Here is a 24,922-nt window from a genome sequence, read left to right as displayed (position 1 = left end):
ATAAAAACCCCTGACACTAATAGTATCACTCACCAAAGTCTCACATCAATCAATCCCAGTCCATCAACTGGTCCTGCCGCGGTGAGGGTCCGTCCAGCTTGGAACAGAGTGGTCAAAGCTCAGTCCCCACAGGCCAGAGAAAAACTAAGACAAGGAATTTCCTAACATGTGACTCTTCTAAGTGACTTGGGCTCAACAGCCAATTAGAGATCAGAAGCACTGGAAGGTTCTAGAAGTGTATGTGCGGTCAGGCAACTCAGGCATGGAGGGTCATCCCTCCCAACCTGAAAACCTACAGCTGGAAGACATTCCCAATCAAGGTGTCCTTGGCCAATCAAGTTACTCTGGGAACAGCTCTCTTAGAGAGGAGGGCCAGCTGCTCCCGCATCCCTCCGAGAAGCTGGCTCCTAATTAAGAACTTTCTCACATTAGTGTCTGGCTAGCATTTAACATGGTTTCAAGCAGAGGCCTATATTTTTGGGTAAGTGAGTGTGTGGAGTGATTGCTGTATATCATTTCTTTATGTTCATATCTCGGTGGTGCATCAAATTTTGTTGTACATTAAGTACTATGACAATAAAGCAATCTAATTTAATCTCATCTAAACTCATCTAATTTTGTTGTTACCTTGTTTTTGCCTTTCCTGTGACAGTGCACAGCTTGGGAATCTTCCTGGACTCTCAGCTCTCCCTGGAAATTCAGGTGGCAGCAGTCACCACCTGTGGCATGTGTTCACCCAACTTAAGCTGGTAAGCCACCTGAAACCACACTTGAGCCGTTTGGACCTAGCTCTGGTGACCCATGCTTTAGTAACTTCAAGACTGGGTACTGCAATGCGCTGTATGTGTGGCTACCTGCTAAAGCAGTTCGGACACTGCAATGAGTGCAGAATGCAGCGGCCTGAGTGGTTACGAGGGCCAGATGTTACGACTCAGCTGGACCACTGCTCCAGCAGCTACACTGGCTGCCCAGATGATTCTGGTCCCCATTCAAGCTGCTCGTTCTAACCTTTAAGGCCCTCCATGACCTGGGTCCAAGCCACCTGAGAGACTGCCTCCCATTCCAGCCCACTCTCAGCTGAAGGTCAGCTGAAGGGGTCTTCTACAAGTGCCCCCTTTGCCTCAAGTGTGAGTGGTGGTGGCACCACAGCTGTGGAATGCCCTCCTGGGAGGACTGAGAACTGCTCCCTTGCTCAGGGGTTTTCGTCGAGTGCTCCAAAAATACCTGTTTCGTCTGGCATTTGGCTGCTGAGCGGATATTGCCCTCCATGCCTCTGCCATACTTTGATGACCTCCCTAGACTTATCTGTTCCCCACTGGCTCAATGAGTTCCTTTTTCTTTCTCCCTTAAGCTGCTCTGTTTTGATATTTGTTTTTTTCCCCATGTAATATTAATGTTTTTGCCTTGCTTGATGTTTTTCCTTGTGATACTCTGTACTTGACTATAAAGCTCTGTAAGCCGCTTTGGGCATTTGCTTTGGCATGGGAAAGGCAGGGTATAAATTTCTTAAATAAAAAAGAAATGTTATCGGAGGGCACTGGATCGTTCATTCTTATTCACATTTCCTGCTTTGTCAGTGACTTGAGGCTCACCAAAAGTGGAGATGGACAGATAAAGAGGTGCTGTTTGGCCAGAGGTTTGCTTCACCAGGTGATTGAGCAGCCATGAGAAGGTGTCCTTCACCTCCTGAGTCCATGGAGGCTTGAAGCTTTGAGTTGAGAGGAGTGGGAAAGAAGCCCCCAGGTGTGGAGGGAGGCACTGGTCTTCTGCGTGCTGCCTGGGAAAAGGCTGTCACAAACGTGCAATAATGTATGTTGCGGCGGCCAGAAGGACAGAGCCTTTGGACACCAGCAGCTTGGACCAAACCTGAACTCTCTTGGCTGCCTAGAACTGGAGCCCCTAAAGGTAGCAGAGGGGAGTCTGGTGGAAGAGAAGAGGAGGCCCCTGCTGCTTGGGCAAGAGGCACTTTTCTAGTGGGGCTCCTCTTAAGAACATAACATACGTATGATTCTTTTAGATGAAAACAGCTTTTACTATTCTGGGTGCCTTTCATTCTTTAGCAGTGTGACTTTTAAACTTTTGCCCCAATGGCATATTACCCTGGTTATCCTGTCACCTTCCATCACTACCATTCCCTCAAGACCACCAGGCTATTCTCCCTGAGAAGCAGAACAGAAAGGCCCCTTATTGTTGTTTCAGCACAACATACGCAAGAGGGCAAAGATGGACTTGGATGAGCACAGGTTCTCAGAGCCCCAAGGAAGCGCACACACAAGACATTTTCAGACAGCTTTATTGCTTACAGTTGTCCTGACATTAGTGAGTCTGGAGATCCCTCAAAGTGGGGCAGCCTCAATAGATGCATGTGCATGTGTTCTCATCCCCCACCCCCATTTAAGCAAGAGAGGAGGAGTCCAGGCAAGCACTAGGACCTGGGGAAATTTCTCTCCCTCTCCCTGCTTCCTCAATCTTGTCTTGCAACAGTTGGGTTCTTTGCCAACAGGGAAACAGCCTGAATGCAGCAGTGCATGTTGCTCTTTGGGCTCCAGGCATTCACGCCTGGTTTTGCAAATGGTCTGTGCCTCACTTTCTTGCAAGAGTGTTTGCAAGCTTCCTGTCCTGTTTAAAAGGCATCTTGCTGATTGCATCGATTCCGTTCCCACACCCCATTGCCTACTGCAAGACAAGAGGTGTGTAAAAGGAGACTTTCCAGAGGCTGAAGCCGTGCTAAGTAATGGCAGGGTGTGTGCATTTGTTCATTCCCCCTGTATAAATGAAAGAATTATTATTATTATTGTTGTTGTTGTTGTTGTTGTTGTTGTTGTTGTTGTTGTTGTTATTATTATTATTATTTATACCCCGCCTTTTTGCCCAATGGGCACACAAGGCGGCTCACAACACTTTAAAAATACAACATTAAAAACAATCATTAAAAACAATTTACAATAATTAAAAAATCTAAAAACAAACAAACAAACCCCGTGGATTTTCATATAAAAAGCAAGAATGCCAGCCAGCCTGTCAACAATTATTATTATTATTATTATTATTATTAACAGTATTTATATACCGCTTTTCAACTAAAAGTTCACAAAGCGGTTTACAGAGAAAAATCAAATAACTAAATGGCTCCCTGTCCCAAAAGGGCTCACAATCTAAAAAGATGCAAATGAATACCAGCAGACAGCCTCTAGAACAGACAGTGTTGGGGTGAGGTGGGCCAGTTACTCTCCCCCTGCTAAAAAAAGGAGCACCCACTTGAAAAAGTGCCAATTAAAAGCTTTTTGAAATAAAAAGGTCTTCAGTCCATGCCGAAACGTTAGAAGAAGAGTCAAGCGCTAGGACTTGGGGGAAATCTCTCTCCCTATCCTCCCTGACCCATGTGACCCAGAGATAGGGCGAGGGAATGATCTATGCTTATTATTTTGGGAAAAATTTCTCGACTTGTAGGTGAATATCTACAGTATTTATGAAGAGGTTGAAAAGTACCGGTCCCAGGACAGATCCTTGGGGCACTCCACTTTCCACCTCTCTCCATTGTGAAAACTGCCCCTTGACACCCACTCTCTGTTTCCTGGTCTTCAACCAGTTCTCAATCCATGAGAGAACTTGTCCTCTAATTCCCTGACTGTGGAGTTTTTTCAATAGCCTTTTGTTCGACCATGTCAAACGCATTCTGAAAGTCCAGATATATAATGTCCACGGGTTCTCCCGCATCCACATGCCTGTTGACCTTTTCAAAGAATTCTATAAGGTTCGTGAGGCAAGACTTACCCTTACAGAAGCCAGGCTGGTTCTCCCTCAGCAAGGCTTGTTCATCTATGCGTTTTTAAGATATTTTTTTCTCTTAATGTTTCTGGCCATACACTCCTCAAGATCATCCTTGGCCCTGTTAAAAGGCCAATCAGCCACTCAAATAAGCAACTCAGAATGACTCGGTACACAGGGATGAAGGTTCACAGGCTTTTATTTGAATTGTATACAATTGATCCACAGGACTCATGTCCAAAGCATGGACCCCATCTGAACGCTGGTCCTTAACTTTTATACCACACAATCCTTTGTCTGAAAATCTAGCCTTCTCATTCGCTGAAGGTTTGACATCATAATTGGGGCTAATTCTTCATAGGATGCAGATAAGATACAATTTACATACAAGATGGAAAATAGGTGGGCAACAAGTGAGCAAAACCATTGATTGGCTCTTATTTACATACAGGTGTGGTTTCATCTTAACACTTTGCCAAAATTACACAATTTCCAAAAGTTTCCAAAACCAGTAGGGTTCGCTGTAACATTATTCCATCCAGCACTGACCCTCACTCACATTTATCAATCTAACTAGGGACCTCTTTGAGAAAATAGGTTTTCATACTATCCTCATTAAAGGGAACACACAAACACTTAAACACGGGTGTGAAGACCTTAATTTGACAGAACTTCTAACCCATTTATTATTCAAACTCTTCCTAATTCTATATAACTATTGTGATTAGTTACTTTGAGTACATGTATTGAGGGCTCTATAGTGGTGTATATAAGTGACTTTTCATATATTTTAACATAAAACAAGTCAAATAGTACTCTGCATATGTGATTTCTGTTTAACAAATTCTCAGACATTACATGTCAAGTAAACTGTTTGTGGCAACCCTCTTTCTCTTTGCACCTTAATAATAACAATAATAATAATAATAATAATTAATAATAACAATAATAACAATAATAACAATAATAATAATTCCTAATTATTCCTATATTATGAATTTGGCATTCATACAAAGGACTTTTTCTTAAGGATGGTCCTGGTTATCTAACTAATGTTCTCTGCAGGTGTCTGCCAAGAACATCCTTGTCAACTTAAGATAAGGATTTCTACAATGTTAAACCCTTTGTCTAGTTTTATTCTTTTCTAAAATCAAGCATTTTGTTTGTTTAAGACTTGCTTCTGCCACTACTACATGTTCCATATATGTTAGTTACACTTTTAAAGCAAAGACTATATGTCCATATGTCCCTATATGTGATTTTCCCTCTTTTGAAAACTTAGAATAATAAGTGAGTTTTGGTATAAGTGATAGCCTTGGCCAGACCTGTGCGCCTGCCCAGAAGCAGCCTGTTATCATTTCTTGTTGCCTTGGTTGCTACTCCCTTATTCTAACTCCAACGTGTGTAACTTCTATCAGCAAGCAGCATCTAAAAATAATTTTTCTTCAAGCCACTTGTCCTGTTCTGAAAATGGCTTTCACTATTCTATGTGTTTCTGTGTTTTAGTCAGACCTTTAATAAAATCAGGCAGTTAAAACTTACTTATAATAGCTACTATGTCTCTATATATGTTATAGTATTAAACTAATTCTTAGTACTCTGCTTATACTTTACTGGGCTATCCAGTAACTTACGGCCTAGGGTCAGAGGTCACTTTGCCTCAGCCCCCCACATCGTCTTTCTACATTACTTTTGCCAGAGTTTGTGTTCCTTTCATATTCCTCATCGGGGCACGACTTCCATTTACAGAAGGAAGCTTCCTTCCCCTTTATAGCCTCTCTGGCCCTGCTTGCAAGTCATGCTGGTGCCCTCCTCACGTTCGCTGAGCCCTTCTTTCTTTACAATATGCACTTCAGCTGGGCCTCTCATTCCCATTGTTTTAAGCAGCCTCCATGCACTCTGGAGAGATTGAACTCTTTACCTTCCCTTCCAGCTTCCTTCTAACCAGTCTCCTCACTTGAGGAAGGCCACCCTTTGGAAATAAAAGCTCTTCATGCCAGAGTTGCTTGGCACATTTCCTCGACATGAACATTGAAACAGACTGCAGCAAAAGGGTGCAAAATAGAGCGACTAAGATGATTACGCGGCTGGGGCACCTTCTTTATGAGGAAAGGTTACGGCGTTTGGGCCTCTTCAGCCTAGAAAAGAGATGCCTGAGGGGGGGACATGATTGAGACATACAAAATTATGCAGGGGATGGACAGAGTGCATAGGGAGATGCTATTTACACTCTCACATAACACCAGAACCAGGGGACATCCACTAAAATTGAGTGTTGGGAGAGTTAGAACAGACAAAAGAAAATATTTCTTTACTCAGTGTGTGGTTGTTCTGTGGAACTCCTTGCCACAGGATGTGGTGATGGTGACTGGCCTGGACGCCTTTAAAAGGGGATTGGACAAGTTTCTGGAGGAAAAATCCATTATGGGGTACAAGCCATGATGTGTATGTGCAACCTCCTGATTTTAGAAATGGGTTCTGTCAGAATGCCAGATGCAAGGGAGGGCACCAGAATGAGGTCTCTTGTTATCTGGTGTGCTCCCTGGGGCATTTGGTGGGCCGCTGTGAGATACAGGAAGCTGGACTAGATGGGCCTATGGCCTGATCCAGTGGGGCTGTTCTTATGTTCTTATGTCACTGTTTCCAGCCAGATTTTTGAGCTGGAGGACAGTAGCATGCCCCCACTTTTACATCGCTCCTCTGGCCTGGTAATCTACCCCACAGTAATTTTAGCATGGAGTTGGACCCCAGTTCAATCTCTATTCTACTGAATTCTACCCTTCTTTGGACATAGACGGCCACCTCACCTCCAACACACCCCTCCCCATGCCTCCTACAGCCTGGGATTGTGGTATCGCACTGGTTCTCCACTTCCCACCAGGTTTCCATTATGCCCACTGTATCAGTGTCTTCCCTAGCCACCAGACACTCCAGTTCCCACATCTTAGCTTCGAGACTGGGCATTTGCCTGCATGGGATCCTATTCTATAGTCCCAGGAGACCCACAGGACTTCAGGCAGCCTACAAAGAGGTAGGGAAACATATTACCTCAAGGCCTGCCTGAACATGCCCACCACCAATGGATATAGGATGTCCAGGGCGCAGCTACATCCATACCAGTGGTGAGGTATAGGATCAGGACATCAAATTAAAGAATTAATGGTTATGGCAAGCCCAGTGCCATTGTACATTCGCTATTGCCGATCCTATCTATTTCATGACATCAGGAAAGAGAGGTTTGTTCTAACAGTATCTAAGCTGCTACGTTCCTAAGACAAATTCCCAAGACAGTGTTCAGTGTGCTGATCATTGATGGTCAGAACTGAAATAAAATGCTCAGGCACTATCTTTTGCTTTCATTATTAGCTGCTCCTTGGTGTTCAGATCTGGCCTCAGCACAATGATGTAACATTTGGGGAAAAAGATGCAGCCCAGCAGGCCAGCACTGGAGGCCAGGATGGAGAAGACCTGCACGGCCACCGTGTGCTTCCCCTTCGTGCTCAGGTAGGCGGGCACAAAGGCCACCCACACGCTGCAGAAGACCAGCATGCTGAAGGTGAGCAGCTTGGCCTCGTTGAAGGCCCCAGGCAGCCGCCTGGCCAGGAAGGCCCCTGTGAAGCAGACGGCGGCCAGGAAACCCAGGTAGCCCAAAGCGCCGTAGAACAGGGTGACGGACCCCGCGTTGCACTGCAGGACGATTTGGCCGGGCTGGGAGTGCCTTTCGGAGTCTGGGAAGGGTGGAGAGATTCCCAGCCAGGCGGTGCAGAGGCCGAGCTGGACAGCGGAGCACGAGAGGATGATGGCGTTGGCCAAGCCCTTCCCCAGCCACCTCCGCATCCTGCTTCCTGGTTTGGTGGCCATGAAGGCGACCACCACGGTGACGGTTTTGGCCAGGACAGAGGAGAGGGCCAGGGAGAAGATGATGCTGAAGGCCGTTTGGCGGAGGAGGCAGGTCACCCTCCTTGGCCGGCCGATGAACAGAAAGGAGGACAAAAAGGAGAGCAGGAGGGAGGCAAGAAGGACGTAGGAGAGATCCCGGTTGTTGGCCTTGACTACTGGAGTCTCACGGTGCTTGATGAAAGCTCCTAACACAAAAGCCGTGGTTAGGGAGAAGATCAGGGCGAAAGATGCCAGAAGGGCCCCCAGACAGTCTTCATAGGACAGGAAAGTTATGAGTTTGGGGACACACTGAGTCTGGGCCTTGTTTGGATGCTGGTCTTCCGGACACTTGTCACAATGATCTGCATCTGAAATGAAAGAAAAAAAATAGTGTCTCCAATATCATTTAATCTGCCTTACATCACATAATTGTCAGCCCAATTCACTGCCCCTCCACCGGTACAGCCATGCCAGAAACACCCACAATGTATCTAGCTTGAGTGGGGGGCGGGATCCGATAACTCTGCCCTCTCTTCGCTCTGTCCTCCGGCCCCATTCCTCCCTGCCCTTACCCCGCTCCCCCCTCCCAGTGGCTGACCTGCTCCAGCAGGTGTCAGCGACACACACAGGAAGGCTCCAGCCTTCCCACAGGGACACAGTTTACTGTCCGGAGTAATTTCTCGCTACCCATTTTGTGAAATAAATGATGGCTGTTAAATGTAGACAAAGCAAGAAGGGCTCTGACTTAAGGAATGTCTGGACACCTCCACAGAATGGGTCTGAGTCAACCTTTGCCCCACTCCCCACGAACAGCCCATCGCTCTGGAGCCCCCCACCTTCCTGGGAGGAGACGGTCCCTTCTGCGCACCGAGCACACGCGTAGCAGCACAGCGGCCTTCCTTCATGAATCAGCTTGTTGTGTCCTGGGAGGCAGCTGGCAGTGCACCTCGACTGAGGCTGGGTCTAGGCAGGAAGACAAGGCGCATCAAGAAGAATCTATGTGGTGATTTGTCTGTAGCAGTGGGGGGGACCTAAGACCCTCGAGTCTTAGGTTAGCAGGCACCCCAAGGCGGTTCTTGAGGGCAGAGCTTGGGGGCAGAGCTGGGAAAAGACCTCTCCCTGATCCTCATGGTGATGCTGCACTCCAAATCCTGGCTCTCCCAGAAGTTCCACAGACATTCAGCAGCATGGGCTCCTGACAAGGTAGGATCCTGTGGGACTCAGGAGGTCAAAGGACAGAGCCCCAGTGCTGCCACATGCAGACCACTCTCCAGCAAGTCTGGAACCAGCACCACACACTGCCCCCCAACCCCAGAGTGGCCAGGTGGTCCCGAAAAGCGTCATTGCTGATGGTGCCGAATTCCACTGCAGAACACACTTGCACACCCAGATTCTGCTGTGGGTTGTCCTCCAAGGCCACCCAGGCAGTTTCACTCCCCAACCCAAACTGCAACAGGACTGATATGGGTCTAAGACTTTCTTAAAGACCTTCTGCCCTGTCAACAGTGGAGGCTCTTCCACTTGCTGCAGATCAGCTTCTCCAGCTGCCAGTTTAAGTCACTGACTGCAACCTCAGGGACCCCCCTCCATGTTTTGCATTGGGGTTTAGGTGTGGCTGCCCCAGCCCTGTTTAGCCCTGTTTGGTGCCACCAGAACCCACATTTGTTGCCTGCCCATCACACACTGCTCCTGCCTTTGCTCTACTCCTGCTGTCAGGAGTTTTGTCTTGCAAAATATGTGGGCAGGAAAAGGACTCTCAGCTTTTGAATCTTGAGATGATGCATCTAATATTTTATTAGATGTTAGGAATCATGGATTTCCCCACCTGGTTGAACGGTTCAGGCCACTCAATGGCGCCCTGGTCTATGGTGACGTGGAGGCCTGGTGGGCTGTGTCGTCTTGCCAGACTCCCAAATGTCACTCTGACAACAGACTTGTTGGGAAAAACCACCCAGTTCACAATGTCAAAGTCGGCTGCCAGATCCCCGTCCCCATCCAGATACACGCCCTCCAGGGAAGTGTTGTAGACCTCAAAGTTCCTCAGGAAAGGATGGAGCTGGCACAAAAGAGAAACATCAGAGGTCAGGGAACCGTGTTGGGTGTTTCACAGAGATTGAATGAAAATGGAGAAGGTGAATCTCATAGGAGAATCAAAGTGCCTGGATGCCTTTAAGAGGGGATTGGAAAAGTTCTGGAGGAGAAGTTCATTACAGGTTACACATCATAGTAGGTCTGTGCAAGCTCTTGGTTTTAGCGGAAGGCTGCCTCTGATTGTAAGATGCAGGTGAGGGCACCAGGATGCAGGTTATGTCTGTTGTCTTATGTGATTCCTGAGGCATTTGGTGGGCCGCTGTGAGATACAGGAAGCTGGACTAGATGGGCCTATGGCCTGATGCAGCTGGGCTCTTCTTATGTTCTTATGAAGAGGGCTTTTTCAAGGTGTTCTCTTTCTGTCTGGCTTTGATGGTGGCGTGGACTCAACCACCAGTTTCCCTAGTAAACAGAGGGTAGCAAAAAGCAGGGTAGAACTCAGGTCTACCTGCCTGCCTGGCATTGGCCGCTAGATACAGAAAATTATATGGAAAACCAAACCCACTCCTTTCTCAAATCTTTCCAATACAGAAAACCATTGCAGGATATGAGTGTTCAGACTCACCGCAGAATGAAAAGCGTCCTGTTTGGACCAGAACAGACGTCTGCAGCAGCTGCAGCCCCACAGCTGTGTCCCTGAGCTCCTCTACACTCCTTCACGATAAGTGGATCCACTGTAGCAGGCCAGCTTCCTTGCAGATGTGACACTGTTCAGGAAGGTTCTTGGGCCTGGTGTGAATGGCTTATGGCAACAGTTGCTGTCATGTGCCCACGGTTATGCCCCCCGCATTCTATGTGGGCAGTGAGTCTGGGTAAAACTGGAAAATGTCAGATCCCAGGAAATTTCTGGGCCCCCTCCTTTGGCTCCCTTTTTACCTGGGTACAAATTACCCCCTTTACCCCCCTCTCCTAGGCCCTGCCTCGGGGGCTGCTGCTGGATGGTCTGTGTCCCCTGGAGCCACTTGGAGGGGGCAGAGAGAAGGACCTTTGCAGGGAGATTCACTACTGGATTTCCCTGAAAGATGCATGCCATTCCACTTCCTTCTGACCTTGTTCCAAGGCCCATCAGTAGCCCTGACTGTCTGGGTGGGGAGAGGAGTACCTGCCACGGCTGCACCCTCGGAACCTCCAGGCTGCCTCCGGCCTCCACCAGCCTCCGCCGGAGTCGAGACGAAGACGCGGCGTGTAAGGCTTGCGCCACAGCCTGGACAGCGCTGTGGATGGCATAGCTGTCCTGGGCCAGGGCTCTTTCCATCACGTCCCAAGGCAGGGGCTGCGGTCTTTCTCTGCACCTCGTCCAGCCTTTCACGGACAGAACAGGCTTCGGAAACGCACAGTGAAATCCCCCCTCCACTAATTGCTGCCAGGTGGAGAAAAGCATTTCGAAATCATTGTAATTTATCCTTTTCATTGACTGGACGGAGAAGGAAAAAAGACCCTGAATGTGCTGGAAAGGTATATCACTGAACCTCAGCTCCAAGCTGATGTCCCAAAAGGCTGTTGTGATCCAGATTTTCCCCACTATGGGTTTTATTAAGATTTCAACTAGCCGTTGTATAATTAATATTCCATATACGAAGGAATCGGTCTCTGCATAGTAAAGGAATACATTGACTTGTCTTTCCTTGAGGAGCGATTCCTTACGGAGCAGCACTTTACCTGTAGTCATCCGTGGAATGCTCTGGGAGTAAGCGACGCAAATGCCGCTCTGAGTTAACAGGGGCGTCAAGGTCCTGATGAACCGCTCTCCATTGTCAGTGTCTGCAGCAACCAGAGCGACCCAGGACCACTGGAAGTGCAGGAGCAGCCCGACCACCCCCACGAACTGGGGCTCTTTGGGGATCGTCCGATAGAAAAAGGGGGCCCGAGTTCTGTCATTCAGACCACGAGCCGTGAAAGCATAACTGACCTGGGAAGGGAAAGGAGAGATGGATGTTTGGATTTATCTTCAGGTCACTTATTTGGTGACCTGAGCATGTTAACAGTGAGCAAAACCCTGTTTCATTTTGATGCAAGGAAGCCCCCACCCACTGCAAGGACACGTCCACAGAACTAGGCAGTGCTTCTCTGTTTGGTGGACTCACACACTGCGTGCCCCACCTCATTTTTGGATGGGAGGCAGCCAGGTGGGACGAGACGCTGCCTGTTCCCTCCACCCACTCTCACCTGGGGAATTTTGTAGGCAGTCAACATGGCTGAAATATGGCTGGAGAGGCCAGCTTCAGCCCCTTCAAGAACTGCCAGCAGCCGTCTCTGCCTTCCACAGCTATAGTTTGGAACACGTGTCTCTCCAGTGGAGAGCAGGTCTACAAGGGCATCGGAAGTCATTTGGGCATCAAAATAGGTGTTGTAGATGTTGTAGCCCAGAGTGACATTGGGCAAGAGCCTGGGGTCCCGGTTGATCTTCTGAGTGGCAAACAGGAAGGACAGGATGAGCCAGTACCATGTGGTTCCTTTCCTGAAACAAAAGGACTGTGCCGGGTTGTTGATGCAGAGGTCTGGATTTTGCTGGGGGTCAGAATTGGGGCTACCCAGGACTAGTTCCGAAACATGAGGGGATTCCCATATGAGGGTTTGGGCGTGTCAGGCTGGACATCCATGCTGTGAGGTGACCAACCCTTTTCACTCTAAATGAAGCCAGGGCAGGGCCCCTTCCCAACCCCATCCTCTGCACAGGTGAGCATCTAAGGCTGCCTGGACTGAGTCAGTCCCTTGGCCCCTGAAATCTGCATTGCCCGCTGACTGGCAGCAGCTCCTCAGGGTGTCAGGTGGGGATCTTTCAAAGGCTGGACTGCCAGGGATTGAACCTGGCATGCAAAGCAGGTGCTCTCTCTGTTAGGGTGGGGGGATTTTTGCCATCACCTTTGTGGGGAAGATTTCATTGGTCGGGATGGTGGTCAGGGGAGTCCAGCTCAGGAATCACAATGGCCTTGTGTGCAAAGGACACATTGCTTGGAGATGCAGGTGCTTCTCAGAGCCCAGCACTTCTCCCTCCCAGCAGCAATGGCCAGAGGATTTGCACCCACCCTAGAAGCCCTTTAGGGCTGGCTGATTGCTCAGGGGCTTAATTGGCACCTTGATGACTGCAGGGGGCTTGCCTCTTTTGCAAGGGAGGGGGAATTTATTAAGTCATCATTGATTATTCTGCCTGGCCAGGCTCAAGGCTTGTGAGGTTGGGAGAAGGGGGAGAAATTGGGAGTCAGTTGGTGATGTGGTTTCCCTAAGCAGCCTTTTAGGGGGGGGCAGAGGAGGGTTCAGGACTGCAGAGAACTGCAACTGCCTGACTCACTGCTCAGGCTGCAGGTGGTGGGGATGTGGACCTGCTACAAGAAGCTGGGATCTACACAGGTTCAAATCACCACCAGTTAGCCAGGGCGGGCACTCTCCCCAAGTGTGGGGGCTGCAACTGACTACAGCTGCGAAGTGGCACTCCAAATGATGCCTTAGTGTGTGGATGCATTCCCAGATTTTCCCCCATAGGCAGAAGGATTGCTGATTTAGCCGAGATAAGGACACAATAGGAAAAGCCCCCCCCCCCCCAATTCAGGATGGCTGGAAGCCATGACATCAGAAAGGGCTGTAGCAGCCACCAAGCCATCATCACCAGCCCCTCTTGAGTTACCTGGAAATGCTGGTTGAGGGAGGCTCAGTCAAGGGCCGTGGCTGAAAGAAGACACGGGTTGCGGATACGGCCCCACCGAGGAGGTAGTCTCCTGGCCTGTAATAATTGAGCAGCTCCTTCTGCTCCCTGATCACAGACTGGGGGCATTTTGCCTTCAGGCTTCCCCAGGCCACAGGGACCAGGAGCAGCAGCAGTAGTCTGGGCACCCCTGCTGCAGTCATCTCCCAGCATCTGCTCTCCAACACCAGCCGCGGATTGGAAGCCAAGACCATCTTGCCAGGCGGAGGCTGCAAGTCCTTTCAGTGGCTTGTATCTGAAGGGGCTGATATGAAGCTTCACAGCAGAGGCCCTGCCTGGCTGAATTCCCATTCCGAGCTCTCCGTGGACCAGAAGCTATTTCTGCAGCTGTTTCTTCAGACACAGTCTTTGTTTACGAAGTTAAAGGTGATCTTTAAGAAAAAAGAGTTCCTTGACCTTTGGAGAATAGAACACCATGATTTGGGTAATAACAGTGAGGGCAGTCGTCAGTGCAACACCTGGACTCCCTGTGTGCCCCCATGCGCAGGTGTGAGATGGAGAAAACATGTTTGCGAGAATGCAGTTCCAGACTCTGCCAGGGGTCAGCAGTGGGATCACTTGAGCTTAGCAAAGCTGCCTGAAGAGGCACTGGATCTGTTCAGGGTATTGTTGTGCAATTGCACAATTGCTGGGGCATTTGGTGGGCCGCCGTGAGATACAGCAAGCTGGACTAGGTGGGCCTATGGCCTGATCCAGTGGGGCTGTTCTTCTGCATGCCTGGAGAATTCCCCAGAGTGGAAAAATCCTGGCCTTGTGGGGGGCAGCCCGATCTTCTGTCCTTCTGGTCAACCACACCTCCCGCCAGAAGGAATGATGATGGACACTCACGTAACCAGACCTGGGACCCATCCAGACCAGGACTGTCCAGCAGTGTGGATGGAAGATGTGCCACCCCAGGGGACACCTTACAGGGCTGTCCCTCCAAACAGGACCGGAACTGCACTCCAGGCACAACTGGAGGGGTTTTAAGGGCCAGGGAGGCTGCGTGAGAGGCAGGGAGGCTCACAGGATGCCTCCAGGAGAAGGAAAATTGTTCCTTCTGGTTTGTGACCAAAAACTGGAAGTGATGTGAGCCTTCCAGAGGCGTGCAGCCTCCTTAGCCCTCAGAACCCCCTCCGTACATGATCGGAGCATAGCTCTGGTCACATTTGGAGGGGAAGCAGTTGCAAGCGACAGGGCGGGACCCATTGCAGCTGCAACAGGGATACAGGTTGACTTGGCACTCATCCCCATGCCTGCTGACTTGAGTCTGCCTGTCACCAGGGGTGTTACTGTTTTCATGATGTGAAGAACCTCTTGCGGCCAGCATTCCAACAGGGTGAGCAGCAGGAAAGGGTTAATGTGAGCAGGAGGGGGAGACAGGACTGAGCTCTCTTTTCCCCTCTCTGATAGAAAGGAAGGAACAGATTATCATTGGACAAAGGATCGGCATTCGCTGAGGGTGGATAGGAGGACAAGAGGGGAGGGGCAACCCTCGTTGAATGACTGGCTACAGTGGGACTAATTCTGAGTAGGGCTGCCAAGGATCGGGTCACCTGGTAAGCCTTGCAGCTACTGATGTGACCCTCCTCCTTTTCACTGCTTCTGTCCCGTCTCTCACTCAGTCCCTCCTACCAGTGGCATCACTAGGGGGTGTGGGGGGGTGGGCCGCACCAGGTGACGCACTGGGGGGGTGATGCGCCAATTACCCTGCCCCCAACCCCGCCCTTCCAAGGAAAATCCTACCTTAAAGTGCAGCAGAAGGCTTCTGAGGCAAGCCTCACACCTGCGTGATGCTGCAGGAGCCTCCGGCCTGAGTTTGGAGGCTTTTGAGGCTCTGCACACATGTGCGAGCCTCACACGTGCATGCAGTGCAATGCTTGGCAACCTCCAGCTCAATGTCAGAGGGGCTTGCCCCTGCAAATGAAGGGCTGGAGGTTGCTGGGACATCTGCTCTTGTGCCCTCACCTGAGCAGCAAAGCAGGCTTTGTTTTTAAAGAGACAGCAGCCCTTCCAGCCCAATCCTCTGCTTGTCTACTCAGAAGTAAATACCATCACAGTCAATGGGGCTTACTCCCAGGAGAGCATGGATAGGATTGCAGCCTTAGAGCCCAGTCCTCTGCATGTCTGCTCAGGAGCAAGTCACATTAGAGTTGAATTAGAGTCAATGGGACTTACTCCCCGGAAAGCGTGGAAGGGCTGCTGTCCCTTTGAAAACAAAGCCTGCTTCCTGCACACCAGTGAGTTGCCTGTTTGGAAGGGAGGGTTCAGTTCTGCCTTTGCCCCCTGTTGGGGGGGAGGTTGGAACTACCCTTTTTCTGGGTGGCTGGATGCGCCCCTCTGCAGGCTGCCCTCAGAAGCCCAGAGAGAAGATAAGAGTGTTATGATGGGCAGGTGATGTAGGAAAATGCATAGAATATTAGGTTTTTAGTGAACATGGCAACAGTGCAGGCACACCTGCATTGGCATTCGGACAAATCCGAAAGCCCCTGCCCTGTTCTTGTTAAGTAGAAGCTGCAGCCTTGATTCACTGCCTGGTACTGTAAACAGGATGGGAGGATAGTGTTTTAGAGACGCGTTTCTTATCTAAGGTATGTTGTTGTCCACTAAAGCTGTAGCTAACGTAATCTTTCACCGACAGTAACCCCAGCCTATTTTGTAATCCTTGAGAGTGAATAAAAGACAGAGAAGGCTGATCCCAGGAGCCTTCCTTCTGCATCTATCTTCCACACCAGTCAGTCGTCTCATTCTTCACTCTGGCTCCTGCGCCACGCCAAGCAGGCCCTGATTCTCGGGTCTCGGGCTGCTTCCCAAGTAGCATTGCACTGCTACATCTTGCGCCCGGAACAGGGACCTCTAGTCCCAGAACAGGGACCCTCTGCAACAGTCAGGTACAGTAGGCAAGCTGCCTTGTTCTTTTCTATATCGATAATAATAACAACAACAACAACAACAACAACTTTATTTTTACCCCGCCTTTCTCCCCGAAGGGACTCAAGGCAGCTTACAACATATTAAAAACACAGTTTAAAAACAAATAAAAACATATTAACACATCATAAAAAACTGCAGTCAGAGTAAAAAATAGGTAAAAAGAGCATAGAGCAGCAGCAAGTCATAAAAGATTCAGGCCTGTAAAAAATAATAAAAGATGTTAAAAAGATGTTAAAAGTCCGAGAATTCAGAAGGCTTGTTTAAACAGAAGGGTCTTCAGGCCTCGCCGAAAGGTCTCAAGATAGCTTGTCCTCTGATTACCTCCCATTCATTGCTTCATCTCACCCTGGAACAGGGACCCTGGAACAGAGATGTGACAGATCACAGCCAACTCACCACGCCCTGCACGGGCTTCAGACGCATCATACATCCTTCTTAGGATCCCGGTGTGTATGGGTTCAAATCTAACGACACAGCAGACACATAATGATTTGCAATTTCTCCTCCACAAAGCACAGCACCCTGTCTCCTCTAGAGAGGTTACAGAGCTATTCCGCATGAAAGGAGAACAGTGCCCTTGGTACCCCGAGGGAGGCACTTTTAAGTTACATGACTGGGACAAAATAGGACAAACTTTACATAAAGAACCCCGGGCCCCTGTAAAGGTCCTCCATGCTTGGCACCTCTGTTTAGATGCTATAAGAACCTGTGTCCCACAGCCAGAGGCACCAGGGCATTTAGAGGAGAGTAACCATGCTCCTGCTAAAAGCCCTCCTTCATTAGCTTATTTTCCTCCCCCTCCCCCCTCTGCACCAGACCTGCCAGAGCAAAGAGAACAGCCAGAAATTACCCCAAAAAGACAACCCTCGCTTATAGAAGCCATGGCTAGGGAAGCCATGAAGTCAGAAAATTTAACAGCTGATGAATCCTTTGAATTATCAATGATTTGTCCAGTAGTGCAAGGTCAGAATGCACAAGGACAGACATTTCGAGTTTGGCAAACTCTCCCCTACTCTGTATTAAAAGAGGCAAGGGTTGCTCTCAAAGATTTTGGCATCGCAAGCACATATGCCAGAGGGCTACTAGAAGGAGTAGCGAACGGGTACCACTTGGTCCCTTATGATTGGAAATCTCTAATGCGCATGGTCTTAACACCTGCTCAAAATGCAGTGTGGCTTAATGAGTTTCACTTTATGTGTGAAACCCATGCTGCACGCCTGCGCGCATTAAACCCACAAAACAACGTAACTTGGGAACAGTTAGCAGGAGAAGGTCAATTCAGCACCACAGACATGCAGGTACAACTTGGGGACCAGTACTTAAATGAAACAGCCAATTGTGCACTGCGGGCTTTACATAAGATCCCTGCAATAGGGAAGACCGGAAAGTCCTTTGCAGCAGTTAGGCAAGGAGCGGAGGAACCATACTTAGATTATATCAACCGCCTCCAAGAAGCCATTACCAAGCAAGTGGATAATAATGAAGCAGCAGAAGAGCTCTTAATGAAACTTGCTATAGACAATGCCAATGAGGATTACAGAAGGGCGCTTCAACCCTTATCAGCAGTGCGGAACTTAACCCTCGCAGACATTATCAGAACTTGCCAGAATGTAGGCACTCATACTCACAAAGCTAGTCTTCTTGCAGCAGCCTTACAGCAGAACTCAAAAGCTAACAAAAAATGTTTTGGGTGTGGCAAATTTGGCCATTTTGAAAAAGAATGTAGATCTAAAAAGAATCCTGCTTCCCGTCCCTCAAAAAAAGTCCAAAATGTCAAAAAAGTTACCACTGGGCCAATCACTGTAGATCCTCACCTGCAAGACTGCCGGGAAACTCCCCAGCAGGCCAGCCCTAGAACAAACAGGGGAACCACCAGCATTAGGTGTGGGGGCCACCAAAGCCAGTGTGGGAATAGATTTAGAGCTTCAAAAGGACAGAGTTCCAGCTCCCTGGGGAAGTACAGGTCTTAGACACTCAGGTAAAGGGACCTTTGCCAGACAGAGTGGTCGGTCTTATACTTCCCCGATCTCATGCCAGGAAAAAAGGTATATTTGTTGTTACTGGAGTAGTAGATTCTGATTACACGGGAATTTTAAAGATAGAGATATGGGTAAACATTCCGCAAACTCTAAACAAAGGTCAAACTGTAGCCCAGCTCATAATGTTCCCCTATTTACAAATTCCAACAAAAAATAGAGAAAGAGGGAACACTGGGTTTGGATCCACCTTAGATCCAGCCATTTTATCCTGCATGAAAGCTATAACTTCACAATGTTAGAGCTCACTTTAAATGGTCATCCTTTTAAAGGGCTCTTGGACACGGGGGCTGATGTGACAGTAATCAGCCTGTGGGAGTGGCCAGTCGGGTGGAAGCTAGAGAACTCAGGAACAGTCTGGGGGGTAGGAGGGGAGAAGACCTCCCAACAAAGTGCCACATGGCTCCAGGTAGGAACCTCTACCCCACTATCCCATTCCATCATGATCAAACCCCTTGTTATAGATCTTCCAGTGAACATTTGGGGTAGGGACATTTTGAACCTTTTAGGGGCAAGAATAGAGTTTGATGAACAAACATGAGTAAACATTATGCCTTGCCACTTACCTGGCTACCAGGTAGCCCAGTTTGGGTGGAGCAATGGCCTCTGTCTAAAGAAAAATTGGAGGCATTGCACCCATTAATTCAAGAACAATTACAGGCCAAACATATTGTTCCCTCCACCAGCCCATGGAACACACCAATATTTGTCATAAAGAAAAAATCTGGGAAATGGAGACTCCTGCACGATCTCCATGAGGTAAACAAATGAATTCAACCCATGGGACCACTTCAATTCGGCTTCCTGAATCCCAATTTAATTCCCCATGACTATCAACTGTTTGTGATAGATTTAAAAAATTGTTTTTTCAGCATTCCTTTGCATAAACATGATTGTGAAAGGTTTGCTTTTTCTGTACCTACCTTAAACAATCAGCAACCAATAAAATGTTATCATTGGTTGGTTCTGCCACAAGGAATGTTAAATAGCCCCACCTTGTGTCAGCAATATGTAGATCAAGACTTGCAGCCATTTAGAGATAAACATCCAGAATTGTTAATGTGCCATTATATGGACGATATCTTGATAGCTGGTCCTCAATTAGACCCCTCTCTTTTGCAAGACCTGTCTCAAATGCTGCAATAGTTTGGTCTTCATATTTCACCAGAAAAAGTGCAAAAACAGGAACCTTATTTATATCTTAGCCATAAGGTTCTTTCCTCCTATGCTGCACCGGTAACACCAGAATTAGCAATCCCACAACAATTAACCCTGGTGCAATTGCAGCAGTTGTTAGGACACATTAATTGGGTATGCACATATTTCAAATTACCTACACAATTGTTAAAACCATTGTTTGACCACCTTAAAGAAGGTCAAGATCCTGCAAAGCAAATTTTCCTTTCCCCAGAGGCACGTAATTCCCTACAACAAATACAACAGCTCATGAAATGTCAGTTTGTAGATCGCCTTCCATTTCAATCTCTTTTGTGGCTAGTAGTCCTGCCTTCCGCTCATACTCCTACCAGTGTGTTGTGTGCCCCAAAATCAGACACTCAAGTCTACATCCTTGAGTGGCTTTATTTGTTATCTAATCCCTCAAGGAATGTATTGTCCTGTCAAGAAGCCATCATTTTCCTCATAAGAAAGAGCAGGGAAAGATCGATGAAACTTCAAGAGCGGGACCTCATCAAAATTGTCTTGCCCATCACAAAAAATGAAGAATTACATCTGTGGGAATTTTCCACCTCATATCAAATTGCCCTAGCAGAGTACGTAAGAGAAGTAACATTCAACACCCCCAAAGATAATAGATTTTCCCTAATCACACAGGCAAACCTCTCTGTAAAACCAGTTAGATGCTCAGTTCCCATCTCAAAAGCAATCACAGTTTTCACTGATGGATCCCCAACCCGGGGGGTGGTTACATATCAGAAAGAGGGTCACTGGAAAACCCACTTCACCAGTTCACAAATCTCAGCACAAAGAGCAGAATTAGCAGCAGTGATAACAGCTTTCAAAGTGATGAGAGATCAGCCCTTCAATTTAATTGTGGACACACAATATGTTTATAATCTGTTAGAGCACCTCCCCCTTGCTTGTGTGACAATTCAGCTAAATTATAATTTATTATCTCTTTTTCTCACCCTGCAAAATCTGCTTCAAACCAGCTCAGCCTTATTTTGCAGCTCATATCCGAAGCCACACCCCTTTGCCAGTTTTTTGTCAGAAGGCAATGCAAAAGCTGACCAAGCCCTTAAAGACCTCTCTGTTTCTTCTGTCAACTCCCTGTTTTCAGATCCGATAGCTAGTCACGCCTTTTTTCATCAGTCTGCCAAAATGTTAGTCAAACAATTTTCAATTTCTCTCTCACAAGCACAGGCCATAGTTCATGCTTGTCCACATCGTTCCCGAGGCCCTGCCTCATTTCCACACGCAGTCAATCCTCGTGGAACCCAAGCCAATCAACTTTGGCAGATGGACGTTACTCATGTTCCTGAATTCAAGCCATACTCATACTTACATGTGTGTATTGACACCTACTCAGGTTTTGTGTGGGCTTCAGCTTTGAAAAAAGAAACTGCAAAGCACGTAATTGCTCACCTTGTCCATTCAATTGCAGTAATGGGCAAGACTCTTGCATTAAAATCAGACAATGCCCCTGCTTATACTTCAAAAGAACTTCTTTCTTTTTGCACCACCTAGAACATTGTTTTATGACACGGTATCCCTTGGAACTCCACGGGACAAGCGATTATTGAACGGGCGCACCGTTCACTCAAAGCCCTCTTATCTAAACAATTAAAAACGGAGGATATGAGGCATCGTTTGTTTGGACCAATACACATTCAGGAAACACTGTATGTGTTGCTATATACTTTGAACTTTTTAACACTTAATGCAGAAGGCTTCACTCCCCATGAAAGGCACGTGGGAGTCATGAAAGCCCTCCCCAGGCCAATGGTGTATTACAGGCAATTGCCAGATCCAGAGTGGAAGGGCCCAGTTCCGTTAGTAACCTGGGGGCGGGTTTATGCTGCTATTCTTACTCCAACAGGCACATTGTGGGTTCCAGCAAGCTGTGTGAGGCCAGCCAAGGATGTCGTGGAGCCAGGGGTTGGAGAATCCGATTCCAGAGTTCCAGATGACCCTGGGGCTCCAGGAAAGACCCAAGAATCGGCAACCGACCAAGAGATCGAGTCAAGCGGGCCAGTGCCAAGCCCATCCCATAACCTGGGGGGATCTAAAAGCTCTCACATCCAAAGCCCAGAGACAACTGATGACATCTAATGAACCTGAGACCCCTGAGAAACTGCTTTTAACAATGATGAGTCAAATCACAAAGAATTCAATGATGATGTTGTTTTGTTTTTTCTTTCTTTGTATCATCCCGATAGGGGAAAGTCACCCAGCACCCCCCTTAAGGGAACGTTTGAGTTATAACCTCTGGGAGTGACTTGCTCCAATAGTTAACACCACACACTTTTGTCTTTCAAATAATCTTGACGCAGGAAGCATTCTGGGGTCTTGCTTGATACCAGTCTGTAAACAGCCAGAGGCCATAGCCAATGAAACCATGTTTTTTGGGTTTCCTAATGTCTCCATAAACTATGCCACAATGTCCAACTGGAGACAAGTACAACCACAACTCCCTTATGGAGCACTATCATTGCACACTCCTCACGTGGCAAGTACAGGCAACCTAACATGTGCAAGGATAGTGAACTGTACTCAAAGACTCAAAAAACCATGTATGCCTGTGGGAACAGACTCCATGAATTGCTCCAAGTATGAAAATGTTACCTTTAATTATGCAAATGTATTGCTACCCCCTGGATGGTTTTTTTTACATGTGGAAGTCACACCTTTAGCTATATTCCTGCAAATCTTTCAACTACCACTTGTTGCCTTAGCCGTTTTGCAGTAATTTTACCCACAGCATCTCACTTTCAAGAAAAAAGAAGTATTGCCCTTCCCCCTGATTGTGATTCAAATGTACATTTGTTAAGTAAAGCTGAGTATATGTCTTTAGTCATCTCTTTGATAAGTGTCCCAGGTTTAGCAGTAAACACAGCAAAGCAATTGCATAAATTAGCCTGCTATGCAGTTAAAACAATTAATATAACTAGCCAGGCTGTCGCCCTCCTCAACAATGAACAGCATGAGTTAAGAAAGGCTGTATTGGACAACCGGGCGACGATAGATGTTTTGCTCTTTAAACATCATCATGGCTGTGCATCATTCAAACACATGTGTTGTTTCAACCTTTCTGACAACAGTTATAGTATTGAACAACGGTTAGCCACATTAAGAAATCTTACTGCTCATATTCAACAGGATATATGTTTTGGTAATGGATTCTGGGAATGGCTGACAAGTTGGCTCCCTGATTTTGGATGGCTTAAAAAAATTTTTGTGTATGGAATCCTTATTGTTATTTTTTTAAGAACATAAGAACAGCCCCACTGGATCAGGCCATAGGCCCATCTAGTCCAGCTTCCTGTATCTCACAGCAGCCCACCAAATGCCCCAGGGAGCACACCAGATAACAAGAGACCTGCAAGGCTTCCTGGGAATTGTAGTTAAGAACATAAGAACAGCCCCACTGGATCAGGCCATAGGCCCATCTAGTCCAGCTTCCTGTATCTCACAGCGGCCCACCAAATGCCCCACACCAGACAACAAGAAGACCTGCAAGGCCTCCTGGGAATTGTAGTTAAGAACATAAGAACAGCCCCACTGGATCAGGCCATAGGCCCATCTAGTCCAGCTTCCTGTATCTCACAGCAGCCCACCAAATGCCCCAAGGAGCACACAATATAACAAGGAACCTCATCCTGGTGCCCTCCCTTGCATCTGGCATTCTGACTTAACCCATTTCTAAAATCAGGAGGTTGCGCATACACATCATGGCTTGTACCCTGTAATGGATTTTTCCTCCAGAAACACTTGGGGACAGAATCTTCCCGAGGTGGGGCTGGATGCTAGTCCTCCTAGTTCTCCCCCTCCCCACTGGAGACTCATGGGCGCCTCTCTGTCTGCTGAGGTGCTACATCATCACCTTCCATGGGGTTGTAAATTCCTTGCAGCTAGGAACTGCAAGCCCCTTCTGTGTTACTGGGTTACTTTGGTTCAGGCTTTGCAATACTACTAGGCCTAAACTGTACATATTCATGACAGCAGCCCAGGGCAGCCCCGTCTGCCAGGGTCACTTCCCCCCCACCCGAGGAGGGAAGGGGCAGCCAAGGCAGGACCATCTGAATCTGCCCATCTATCCATCCCTCTTCTCCTTATCAAAACAAATGCCACCCTCATACAAAGCACCGCGTGCTGAAGGGGAACATCAGTCCTCCCCCAGGCAGCTGGAATGGCAGCTCCAGAGCAGCCCCATCTCTGCGGCCAGAGTTCGGACATGCACACGCTTGCTCCATCTTGGGACAGCAGGACCCATCCAGCTGCTGTGCAGTGACCCTTCTGGACCCCCTTCCCGGCCCTTTGTCTCCCCGGGGCCCCCTAACTCAGCTGCCACCAGCTCAGCCTAGTTTTCCTTCCAGGCCTCCTCTTGTTTGCAGAGTTGGTTCTTCTTGCAGGATCTGTCCTTCCAAGTGTCTGAGTTGTGCAGCTGTGGACTTGCTCTGGGCTCAGCCCCTCAGCACTGCGGGTCTCCCTGGGAGCAGAGGGCAGCCTGCACTCTCTGAGCTGAGGGACCAGCTGTGCGCAGCCCCATCAAGACCCCTCCTGCCTTCAGCCACCTTCTCCTGCCAGAGGCAAGCAGAAGCCTCCGCAGGGTCCCTCTGGCACCAGTCCAGAAGTCACAGCTGGGAAGGAAGGCTGCAAAGCCACCAGCCAGGAGGGGCAGCTGAGCCACGGGGTCAAGGGGGAGAGGGCTTGCGAGGCCTGCCAGAGAATGGTTTGGGTCAGCTCTGGGCTCCTGGCCAAGTCTGCTTGCTAATCTTGCTTCCTCCAGCAGACTGACCATTAGCAGTGGTCCTTGCAGGGCTTCCTGCAAGAAGAAAGAGGCAGAGGCACCCAAGCAGTCTGGAACGCGGCCCTGACACTGTTTCACTGCCTGTCAGGGTGACAAATGTGATGGTACATTTTGCTGGTTCATCAGTGGCGTAGCTGGAGGGGGAGCAAAGCCCTACATTTGGCAAGGAGCCCCAGCCCCTCCCCTTCAGAGCCATTCCGGTGGAGGGGAGCAAAATGGAGGTGTCCCCGAGAGGGAGTGGGACACATTCTGGGAGTGTCCCCGAGAGGACTTCTGGGCTTTTGCCTCTGTCCAGCTCCCCCCGCCCAGAATGGCTCCAGAGGGGAGGGGGCTGCCTGCACGCTGGGCTGAGGCTCCCTGCAAAACCCAGGGTTCTGCACCCCCTCTAGCTTCGCCACCGGGGCTGAGGAGGGGCGATGCCCCCTTTGCAACCCGTGGCGCCCCCGACATCAGCCCCGCCAAGTCCAGCTTCCCGCATCTCAGTGGCCCACCGAGTGCTTCAGGGACCGCACAAGAGGACAAGAGGCCACCCGTGTCCCGGTGCCT

General features: G+C 48.6%; 1 pseudogene; it reads left to right on the top strand.

Moving 5' to 3' along the window:
* Positions 1 to 24,922, top strand: part of LOC136640317 (zinc finger protein 721-like) — a 165,958-nt pseudogene that overhangs the window by 97,852 nt on the left and 43,184 nt on the right.

This window comes from Tiliqua scincoides, chromosome 2 (genome assembly GCF_035046505.1).
Source record: "Tiliqua scincoides isolate rTilSci1 chromosome 2, rTilSci1.hap2, whole genome shotgun sequence".
NCBI classification, from domain to species: Eukaryota; Metazoa; Chordata; class Lepidosauria; order Squamata; family Scincidae; genus Tiliqua; species Tiliqua scincoides.
Note: the sequence above shows the minus strand (reverse complement) of the source record. Positions and strands in the feature narration are given on the sequence as shown.